The sequence below is a fragment of the Hibiscus syriacus genome, unplaced genomic scaffold (genome assembly GCF_006381635.1).
Source record: "Hibiscus syriacus cultivar Baekdansim isolate YM2019G1 unplaced genomic scaffold, ASM638163v2 tig00110328_pilon, whole genome shotgun sequence".
In the NCBI taxonomy this organism is placed as follows: domain Eukaryota; kingdom Viridiplantae; phylum Streptophyta; class Magnoliopsida; order Malvales; family Malvaceae; genus Hibiscus; species Hibiscus syriacus.
In genome coordinates this window covers 5,049,530-5,061,885 of record NW_024062685.1, presented here as the reverse complement: position 1 = coordinate 5,061,885, position 12,356 = coordinate 5,049,530, and the positions used below count along the sequence as shown (strand labels likewise).

The 12,356-nt window shown below is 35.0% G+C and overlaps 1 long non-coding RNA gene and 1 pseudogene across 1 annotated transcript; both read right to left on the bottom strand.

Moving 5' to 3' along the window:
* Nucleotides 1-247: 247 nt before the first annotated feature.
* LOC120118525 lies at nt 248-1,993 on the bottom strand. The gene is made up of 6 exons (XR_005515759.1): nt 1,983-1,993; nt 1,352-1,395; nt 1,194-1,250; nt 754-1,035; nt 542-653; nt 248-320 (listed from the first exon to the last, which is right to left on the bottom strand). It is a non-coding gene; the product is annotated as an uncharacterized LOC120118525 (long non-coding RNA).
* A 5,205-nt stretch (nt 1,994-7,198) lies between these two features.
* Nucleotides 7,199-10,104, bottom strand: LOC120118522 (annotated as a pseudogene).
* Nucleotides 10,105-12,356: the final 2,252 nt, after the last annotated feature.

Genomic DNA, 12,356 nt, shown 5'->3' with positions numbered 1-12,356 from the left:
CAATGCTATATAGATATGAAAACTAGAAACAGTTAACTCACAGCAATTAATACCTTTGCTATAATACCAATACCACATACAAGCCACAAATACACATGCAAATTTAGCAGAAAAAATTATATAGGAGTGAACCATGGCATGCAAGGTGTTGTACAAAAGAAGATGAATAGGAAACCAAGTACTAAACAAGGTTAAAGAAACCTGATATTATAGTCATGGGATGGATCTTGGCAGCCGCTCTTTTCTGCCTCCCTTAAAAGTTCTCCAACCAAAACAACAGTTCCCATTACCAACCTCATCATCTTGAACTTTGGAGATATCTAAATTTCAAATTAAGGTTGTAACCTAGTAAAAAAATTCTCTTTCCAAATAAAACCAATGATCTGTTAGCATGGTCTATTGAACCGTTTACAATTCTTCCATGAACTCTTGTGTACCAAAATAGAACTCATCAAACTCCTGCTAGTTTTAAATGTTGAAAAAAAAACACCAACCAATTTACTCATAAAGAGTAGTCAAGACAATGAAATGAATGAGCTACCAATTAAAACTTTTGCAGCAGGGTTGTCGATATGAAGGGACTTTAAGATGGTAGCTCCATCATTAGTAACAACGACTTCTTGTCCTCTGCCCGTCGACTGTAAAATTTTATCCTGCCAGATAATTTTACCAACAAAAAAGTCAAGGATTTAAAGTAGAAAACAAAAATTGTTATTCACTTATTAATTCACATACGCAATGTGGAAAACTTACCATTCCTTTTGGCCCTAGGGTTGTCTTAACCAAGTCAGAATTGTCCGTCCAGCTCAGTTGGTAGAGCGCAAAGCTCTTAACTTTGTGATCGTGGGATCGAGTTCCACGGTGGACAATTCATAATTCTGACTACCGAGGTTTTTCGCGGAAGCTGCTCTCAACCTAGAGTTGGGGGCAGTCTACTCCTTACCTCCCCTCATCCCATTACATATGGGAACAGGGTCAGCTAATTTTTGTTGTCTTAACCAAGTCAGAAATTGCAATTGCCCCAACAAATGATGCCTGAATGTAATAAAGCTCATGAATATCATATGTTTCTGAAAATAAGATGCCATAATAACAACAATGCAGAACAATATAATTTCAAACAAGTAGTAGAAATATGTTTTTATTTAAAACATTTTATCTGAGTTCAAAACATAAAAAGCATAATAACTCACCATTCTGGCACGCTCCCCCTTCTCTTCACTAGCGTCATCTTTAAGAATTTTTTCAATCTATCACATTCACCAAATAACAAGAAAAAATAAAATCCAAATAAAAACCATAGAAAATAATCTACCCACTTAAAATGGGTGTAACCAGGCAAATAACGCACCGCCATGGGATATAGCGCGGTCGAGAGTAGCTCAAGTTCTGGTGCTCAAAATACCCGAACCAAGGGGGGGACAAAAACAAAGAAGAATATTAATCTAACAATGAACAAAACGAAACACATCCAAATGCTGCTTAACAAACCAAAATTTTGTTTAGTCAGCCGGTAAAAAAGTTATGTTCACATTTCCCTTATACATCAATTCATCATTTAACAACTAACGACGCCAAAGTAAAACCATAATCCGGATAAAAGAAGTGGAAAAAAAAGAGAAACGAATGCTAAGTTTGAGAGACCCCTGAAATGTTTGAAATGAGTAAAGCTTTTACCAGATCTTAAGCGCGATAATGGAAAATTTGATATTGAAATCCGACAAGGAGAAAATAGAAAGCAAGGAGAAAATAGGAATTGCTGAGAGAGCAGGCTACCTACTCTTAATTAATGGGCTTTTATATCCCAATTTTGGTCTTATAAGGGCCATGAAGTTTATGCATTGATTTTTGATAAAATTTACCTAATATTGTTCCTAAAACTCATGTCAATATGATTAGTTCCATCAAAAAAATGTATTTTAATGGACGCAGAGTCTAATATTTATTATATTTCATGGAACTCGTCATATTAGTACGACGACTTCAATTAAAAAAGATTTTTTATTTTTTCATAATAATTATTTAAAAAAAACACGAAACACATCACGTCGACATGACGAGTTCCAATGGTCATATTGATAATTTTTACTTAATACAAAGTACTTAATTTTTTCATTCGAAACATTAACTCATACTTACATCAGAAATAATAACTAGTACATTACATTAGAAGCATTAACTCCTACATTATATTATAATACAATGGAAGCGTTAAATGGTTACCCCCATATATTAATCTTCACAGTCAATTGACTCGTCAGATATTAAGTTTTCAATCCCCACATCAAATATAGACTTTATTATTTCATTTACCCACTCCTCATCTAAAGACGAGTATGAATCCAAATCGTCAAAGTTTGATTCGTCATACTCAAAAAGACCATTCAGGAAATTAGAATAATTTTTTTTCATAAGTACATGATTTGATTCTCAAATTTTTTTCTTTCTCACTTCTCTTATAAACTCCATTAACTATCCCAACTCCTATTTTAACAAAAAATTTATAAATATGATTGTCGAAACTCGTCACGCTCACATGAAGAGTTCCTCATCAATTTAAAATCTGGTTGTTGCCCCATGGTTATAAACAACTAGTTTTTTTTAAAACCAAACAGAACTCATCGTGTCGGTGATTTTTTTACAAAAATTATTTTGGAAAAATCTATAAATAAAAAAAAGTTATTTTTTAATGAAACTCGTCATGCTGAGGTGACAAATTCCAAGAAATATAATAAAATATTAGATCCAACATCTGGGTCTATTAAAATATATTTTCTATAGAATTCATCATGTCAGCATGCCGAGTTCCATGAACACTATAGAAATTGTCATAGTTCCCTAAATAAATTATTTTGTGTCTTATTGGGCTAAATAAAAAGATCAAATGCCCTATTGGGCCAATTTTCCTTGATTTTTGGCTTAAATGTATCTCTTAAAATATATTATTTGTATTGAGTTGTCTCCTAAAATATTTTTCAATGACATTTTTCCCTTTAAAGTTTAATAGTTATTTCATTTATCTTAATCAATTAGTTTCGTTAAAATAAAAAATTAATGATCAATCAAAACACCCAAGGCCACTATGGGTGTTCAAAAATACCATACTCGATATTTCTCCTGGACCCAAATCACAAAATTACATTTTTTTTCCAGATATCCGATTACCCAAATACATTGTTACATTTATTTTTATATATATAATAATAATAATATTAGATATTTAATTATTAATATAATTTTGTTAATATAAATTGTATGTTTTTTTAAACTTAATATTTGAAACTGATAAAAAATGGGATATCGATTACCCGAATTACGAGTACTCGATTACTGGGTACCCACTACATCTGGGTCGGGACACGAGCCGACCAACCAACTACCCAAATATCCAAGTACCCGGATTTAAACACCTCTACATGCCACCCCTTAATTTTATTTTTCTAAAATAAATAAAACCTCAGTTGTCGCGCCACCACAACTAGGGGTGTGCATTATCGGATATTGGATATCCAAAAATTTCGGATACCTAAATAATGATTCGTATCCGATCCGAAAAATCGGATATTCGAATATCCGGATCCGAATCTGAATCCGATTTTTTTGGCAAAAAATTCAAAAAAAATTAATATAAATTAAAATATTCATATTTTTTCTCAAAATCAACCCGACCTAATTGACAATAACAACTAATAAAGATGCTCAATGAATAAATTATGGGAAAATCCTAGCAATTTCATCATGCTATACAAAGAAACGACAATGGCATAATGTTTCATTCTAACAATGGCAACCAATAATTTAGTGAATTCCACAATTGAAGGCTTTGGTTACTGGCCAATCATCTTGTTAAACACAATCAGAGCATCACCAACACTATCGAAGCCTCATACGTTTTCCCCTTTCCATTTACAGAGACGAATTTCTATTTAAAGCATCGATGTTGGTAGCAAAGGGTTAAGAAGAAGAAGAAAAGAATTGTGGAAAATAGAGCGTATGTGAAGCAAAGCCTCGCGAGAGGGATGCCCTAAGCAATCATTAGAATCCCTTGCACACCTAAAAGCTCATTCAGCATTTGTCAAACAGTTACGCACAACAAATGCCCAATCGAAACACTGTTAGCCATGATGAAAGGAAAACAGACCAGGCAAGAAACAACAATTTCTAATTTCAGCGAACATGGTTTAGACGAAAGGAAAACATACCACTAGTCTAAACCATTTCTAATTTTAGCGATCAGAATTGGATTGGATTTGAGAGCGTTTATTGGCAGATACCAGCAGACACGGTGGTGATGGTGAACGCCATGATAGCAGCGATGATGGCTCATGTGTCGGCGTCGCACGAACCACCCAAGTCCAGAACCCCCATCAAGTACTCTCGTCTCCAAGATTATGGCTTCCGTTACTTGTCAAACAAACCATGGATGAACAAAGACGGGTAGAAAATTTAATATGGAAAACAAAGGAGGGGCTAAACAGGCCGGCTCTGGCAGGGGCAGAAGGGGCGCCCGCCCAAGGCCCATAAAATTTTATAATTTTTATACTATATATTTTTTAAACATAGGACCCATAAAAATTTTATAATTTTTATACTATATATTTTTTAATCATAAACACATCAACATCGCCATTTGAAAGAGGAACGGAGCCATGGAAGCATAGACACATCAACATCGCCATTTGAAAGAGGAACGGAGACCTGGGCCGAGGCAAAATGGTTGCTATTATTTTTTTATTTTAATAAAAAAATATCAATTTTTATACTATATATATTTTATAATTTTTTAAAATTAAGATATCATTTCTTTTATTTTGTCTCAGGCCAAAAAAATACCCAGGGTCGGCCCTGGGGCTAAGCGAACATGGTTTATACGAAAGGAAAATAGACCAGGCAATAAATGCCCAAAAAAATTTTGAGTTTTCGGATAATCTGAAAATAGTTTTTGCCCGATCCGTATCCGATCCAATAACCTGAAAAAAATTTCGAATACTGATCTAACTATCCGAAAATTAAAAAACAGATCGGATATCCGAATTTTCAGATCGGATCGGTCGGATCGGGTTTTTTTTCACACCCCTAACCACAACCAGTAGAAACCTACAAAATCTTTGACTTCCCTTCCTCTCCTTCCAGGTAAACAAGTCCAAGTACTCTAAACCTCAAACCTTAGAGATTTATTGCTCTCTAACAGAGAGTGCACTAGCAAAAATACTTTGGAGGTTTGCATTGTTGAAATCTATGCCAGCAACAAATGTTTCAGAATCAATTTTTTTTTGCACAAAATACCCCTTTATAAGCACACACATCTAACCTAACCTATATCTTCAAAATTTCCAAGGGGTAGCCAGTGATTATAGATTTTCATGCTTGGAGAGCAGTGAAGCATCGGTTCCTCTGTTTGGGTATAAATGTAACTGATTCCTCTACTAATTCAAACACCACCAACGACAACATCAACGCCACCGCCATTGTCGATATAAATGACAAAACCACCACCCAAGATGATGGTTGATTCATTTTGAACTAGAGGATTTAAAAAAGTTAATAGCAGGAGCCAATTGTATTAAATGAACAAATAATACATAGTAGTGTTGGAATTGACAACGAGCTCGAAGGAAGAGTAGAAATGGAGCGTTAGACGGAGATGGGTGACGACGGAGAAAACCAAGAGGCGTGGGCAATGGGTAAGGGAGAACTGAGGGAGTTAACATTTGAAATTGTATTAAATGATTAAAATATTATTTATTTATTTATTTAAATTAAAAAAAATAAAATTAAGGATATGACGTGACTTGTTTTAATTAGTTATCGACTTTTTTATTTTAACGGAGTTAAAAGAATAAGAGAAACAAGGCAACGATTTGAAATTTAGTGGACATTTGATACAAATGATATGCTTTAAGCACCAATGATATTTAAGTCTTGATTTTCCACAACTTGTACCAAATCCAATTGGTTCAAGCTTAATCAAGGTTAGAGTCCGTAATCCTTCATTCATGTATTAGGTCATTAATAAATAATAAGTTAGAATGTAGAGTAATTAAAAATGGTGTAAATACGAATTCATCAAGTGATTTTAGTAGTTAAAAAGAGTGATATTTTTTGAGATCTTTGATTTGAACAACTGTCTATAGAATGTATAGATTATAAATGGTTAAGAAAGATTTTGAACATATATTACATTTGTAATTATCTCATATTACTAAAATAGATTGTATAGACTTTAATCATTAGTATTTAATATTAATTAATTAATTAATTTTTATCAATTTATATACTCTAGTTAGATTATTTTTAGTCCTTTACATTTTAAATTTTAAAATCTCGTAACTTAATTAATCAAGGGAAGGGAGGGTGACCGAGATAATTATCTCCTTAAAACTTAAATTATCATATTTTTCTATTGATAATTTAGTTTTGCTCCTAAAATTTTATAAGTTAGTATGCTTCTAAAACTTCAGAAGTCCATCTTCTAACATTAAATCATGTGTTCATCTCTATAAATAATAATCATTAAATTTGTAAAGTCATATTTTTCTTTTAGTTCACTTATTTTGCATAAATTATAAATTTATTTATTATTCTCATTTTAATTCATTATAATTTAATCATATTATTCTTATTCTTTTTTAGTCTATTTTTTTTCTCTTTTGGTTCCAGGGAGAACATGAATTTTTTTACATACAAAAGAACTCAAACCTGAACCTTTACTTAAGCGATATCAAATTGTTTATCACTTGAACCAACCCAGTTGGTTTTGAGTCCAAATTTTTAAAGTTAGTAAAAATAGAGATTATGACAAACTATAGTATAATGATTAAATTAATTTATGCATAATACAGATATAAAAAATAGAATTAATTTAATCTGTTTATAACTATTAGTTTGTTCTTCAATATGATATTATTTGTTAAAAAAAATTTGAACGAACGAGTAAAGGAAATTACAGATTACTAAATAGCAGTAGAAGCATCCTCGCGCAAATAAACTTCAACAGCAACAGGGCATACTGAGAAGATCCGAGAGCCAAAAGGTGAAACCCAAGCTAGTTTAGCCAACCATCAGCCACACGGTTACACTCACGAGGCTTAACGGGTCCTGACTTCCCATTACGAGACAGTAATGAGCCAATAAGGATAGCAATCGAGGAGGAGCCTTGGCCGTTTAAAGCATACGAAGTCGCGTGTCAAAGCAGCAATTGAACAACAATACAAGTCTTATGATTATGATATTTAGATAGCAACAATAATTCATGGTTGGAAACAAGAACAATACAATGAGAATATAGATCTGACCTAAAGAAAGAAAGAATGCGACCTCGAGTGAGATCCACTATTATGAAGTTATGATAATGCATACTAACCACAACACAATCAGCTATATTATTAGTAAATATATATCAAGATTAGAGGCAAAACTCTAGTCTCCTCGACCATCTTCATCCATGTACCACCCAACATTCTTATTGTATGGTGGTTTACAGGGGTCGGGTGCTTCGGCCGACTGCCCTACCGCAGAGGAGAGCATTCTTGGGGATGGGAATTCGTCCCTAAGAGATGTTGAGTCCGTGTACACACGCAGGTAAAGCTGTTGCCCAAGGTACTGTCTTGCCCAATACTCGGTCCTCAAGTTCCACATTCCTACGTTGTCAAGTGCTACATATATGGCTGTCCATGATTTAGGATACACCTGCATGCATATTCATATGTATCAAGTATTTGGTATGAAAAGTGGGTTTTGATATATATACACATTATAAAAATGGGTGGCTGGTTTTGTTACCTGAGTGGTACAACGAGAAACGGCATCTCGTAGGTTGTATCCGTTCCGACTAGCTGCCGTCCATTGTCCTCCGTCCATACTGCATTTCAATATGTTTTATATTAGCACGATTGCGGGCATGGATATGTCTGTGTGAAATATAACGTGCCGCTTACCCAACAACAAAGAAAGAGTAGCCATTGAGATGCCAGCTTTGTACGATGTTTTCTTTGTTCTCGAACACGATCTCAACAAAAGCCCTATAATCAGCATTCAGAACAGAAGTGTCAAGGTATATCCCTCCGCCATAAGGATTATCCGATATGCTTCCAGGGCGGAAAACTCCTCCGATTTTGAAATAGTCGGCTAGTTTCAGAGGTGTGTCTGGTTGAACAAAGGAAACACTGTTAACCGCATATCTTTGTTTCCCATTAACTTGTCCCGCAGAGTTTGCAAGCCTGATGGTTCTGGTCGTGTTAATGAGACCATAGTGGTACGAGCCCTGAGGGTTAGGCCTAGGTCCGCTTGCTGTAAGGTTAGTCCTGATAGAGCGTGCTTGGTTCAAAGACCAGTCAATTTGGATGGTGGGTCCACCGGGAGGAGGACCAGAGACGGGGCCGGCTGAATTGCTGTAACGAAGAGTACCGGTCGTGGTTAGAACCACGTTGGTGAATCGAGTATTGACGACAATGTAATAGTCTTGGGCAGGCTGATCAGCGGTGATTAAAACGGAGCACGACTGGCCTAGGTGAAGATCGATGGAAGAGTAGGTAGTTTGCAAAGTGTGCGTTCCCTCCACTTCTACCAATGTCAGCCTGTGGTTTTGGATACGGAAATTCAGAGAATTTTGCAATCCAACATTCGATATCCTAAGCCTGTAGGTTTTGCCTGCAACGCAACAGATGATCCACAATATGCTGAATTACATATGCTTCATTCTCTTTAAGTAATGGCAGAAAAGGTTCATTTGTTTACCTTGCTCAACATTCAAAGAGGCACCACCAGGTCCACGACCGTTGATGAGGATTCCATCAGGGAATGGTAGCTTCTTACCACGATCCAGATGAGCTTGCAAAACCTGCATTTTCCATCGGGGAACATTTTACTTCCGGATTAACAAACAATTACAGTGTAAAAAAATGTTGTAAAAAAGCCGTAGGCCCCATATAGCCTACAGCATTGAATAATCAAATAAAGCCCCATTTTCTTCGCTTCATTTAACTAACTAACCCTCCCCATTATGCTGCCGACAAATTTACAAATCCCCACACACTGGGTGATCCCACCATGTTACATTTCTTCTATTCTAAACCTAATAAGCAAGAAACTTTAATTCGGATAAAGTAAATGATAATTGATTACCGAGTGATTGGACTTGTACCAATCTCCGATGAGGACGGTGTAATCTCCGGCAGGGTCAGGGAAGGGGACAGGGATTCGTGGTCTGCTAAGGATCCTGATCCCTCCAAAACCACCGGCTGCCTTGTGGAACCCCAGAGATGGGTAGTAAGAAACTCCCTATCTGATCCTTCACCTGCAGAATGTACGTGAAGTTCTTCCCCGGCGGAATTGGGCACGTCGTTCCGTACACGCCATCTTCATACGAATTCCTTCTTTGTTGGATGCCATTCCTACATTTGTATATTTTTATAGCAAGCAAGCAATTCACTTGTAAGTAGCTAAACTAATTCAACTTTAAAAGTTAAATGCTGTATTTGTCAATCAAGGACAAGTCGCTTTCTAAATACAGCACTGCAGAGTACTACTTATCCAGCCATGTCCTTACAGTAAAAGCTGATAACGAATCGCTTCCATTATTAAGCAAGATCTGGGTGCATTTAAATCAAGCACATGGATGTTTTCCTTGAACTTCAGGTTTAACAATGAAGAAAACAAACCAAGAATGGCCGGCCGAGCACAAATGTACGTAAAAGAATTACCAGGAAAGAAGAAAAGACTCGTTCAAGTTGTTGAAGACGTTGATGACGAGATTATCATTGGTAACCGAGTGGATATCAGGGCCCGGGAATTGTCCATTAATCAGAAGACCCTGAAACATAAAAGTAATATCAATGAGTAACACCCATCAGTAAAGAGAAGTGAGGTTACGAAAGGGCTCACCGTTTGGCGAACGCCGAGTGGATAAATATCACCGTAAGTAACATTCCAGCTGTAGAAACGGTAGGGATCTTCGGCCCCGGCGATGGAGAAAAGAGAAGCGGTGGCACAGAACAATGCAACCGCCAAGTGAAGCGGCATTTTTGGAAGTATTAGAAAGAAGAGAGAGGGAGAGAGGTGTGAAAGGAATGATAAAAAGAGAAGAGATTTAAGAAAGAAAAGGAAGGCGGGAGCAGTGAATTAGGAGTTGATGGGAGGATGGATGGATGGATGTTTAAGGAAGGTAAATTAATGTGTTGGAACATAACAGCTGGAAGATAAAGAGGAGGGAAATTTCAAGGAAGAGTGGTAGAATTGAAAGGGAGTAGTGTACTGTGGACTGTGTGGGTTGGCTCAGTATTTGAACTGTGTATTTTTGTTTCCCTCCCACATGGGTTGGACTTCTTTGTCGTCTTCTTCTTTAGGACTCAAAAAACGTGAAACAATAGGAAGAGGTGAAAAAGGTAAGAAGGAGACAATTCTGCCGACGAAATAAAATATATTATTATGTATAGAAATATTTTTTTTATATTTGAGATATGAATCGTGTGAGAAAATTATGTATAAATAAATGAACTGAATGGTTGAAATTATATATATATTCGTTATGTTTTATATAAAAATTGTGATTCCACCAACAATAAAATTTATGAGCTTTTTCTAATTTATATTTGAATATTTTATTCTATTATTAGAGTAACTTTAATAAAGAGAATTCACAATAAAATAAAGGGTAAAGTATAGTAATGGTCACTGAACTTTTTCAAAGCTTTCATTTAGGTCCTCAAACTTTTAAAACTTATAATATAGTCCCCCAATATTTAGTATATTTGCAAAATGGTCCCCCAACATTTAGTCTGTTTGCAATATGGTCCCCGATCGTTTGACGCTGTTACACTGCCGTTACTACGTTTCCAATATGGTCACTGAGCTTTTCAGACGCTTGCATTTAGGTCCACCAACTTTTAAAATTTGCAACACAGTCTTAAATTTCATTCTAAACCCCAAATTCCTTTTTGATCTCAAATTCCTTTTTCGCTTCTCTTTTCATTTCTAGCGTAACTTTTCAGTCGATGATGCATGAGAAATTCTAATCTAACTTTGAATTATGTGGAGGTGTTGACTTGAATAAGGGTCCATTGAGAGAAGACCCGACCAAGAGACTATCGGGACTATCAACGATTCCAGGTGTAATGTTAGATACATGTCATCTCAGGTGAAGCATAGATGTTCGATGAAATGCTTGTGAGAAAAAAAATGGGGTTAGAAATGCAGAGTTGATAAATACTACTAAGATGAACTAAGTATCATTGTTGAAAGTCACCAACAAAGCTGGAATTATTTATATAAATGACATATAATAATTTATTCGTTTCATCCTTGTACTTAAAGATTTTCCAACAGATGATCAAATATAATTAAATCCCAAACAGCGCATTCACCTCTCGTTTGGTTTTTGTCCTTCAATTTTTCGACATCTAAAATTGTAAACCCAAACAGTGCTCTGTCTTTCAGCTTTTTATTTACAAATAAAAAAATAAAGGAAGAATTGTTTAAACGTAACACCGATTGTGTTTATTTCTTAGCATCTCCCCTCACTTGCAAGAAGGTATTTATTTTCTCTTTTGGGCTATCCAAAAGTAATCTTTTCCTCTTTCGCACTTTCTCATTTTCAACTCGCATTGTGTGTTTTTTGTTGAAATTTTTATATTTCTGGAACTGCATGTCAATGATCTGGATATTCAATGTTAGTTTTGAACCAAAACCATCTAATTTTCTTTCTTTCTTCTTAATCAAAACTTTTAGTGCTCCTTATGAAAGATATTTAATCCATCAGAATAGAAGTAAAATAGAGTTCTAGGCTAAATTTTGTTGATCTTATTATTTGGTTTTTCTTTAAATCAGGGAATTGGTTTTGAATATTGACATAGTGAAATCATCAGGTTCAATATGAGAGACTACTTGTACTAGTTTACTTGGAATTATATTGATTTGACCTGTGGTTTTCGGTGTTCTGTGAGCTTGTATTATTTTTAATAAGTTCATGTTGATTATGAGACTGATATATCGTGAACGAATTAATTTTTTTAGATGTTTTGGAAATTTTACAGTTGAATTGTATTGAATTATAGCTTTAGAAGACAATTCTGCATGCACGTAATTCAAAAGGATCATGACAGTATATTATATTTGGAGCAGTTACTTGACCCTGTCATGATGTCTTTCGAGTTGCGAAAGAGACTGAGATGTGAATGCTGTAATATCCCAAAATCAGGATTAGTGACTAAATTAGAAGTTTTGAAACTTTGAGGTATGATTTTAAAAGATTAAAAAGTTTAGGGACTTATTTGGAAATATTTTGTGAAGAGTTGTTGGTAATTTTAAAATAAAGTAAAGGGTAAAATGGTCAATTGGTAGAGAAAGATTTTTATTTTGCC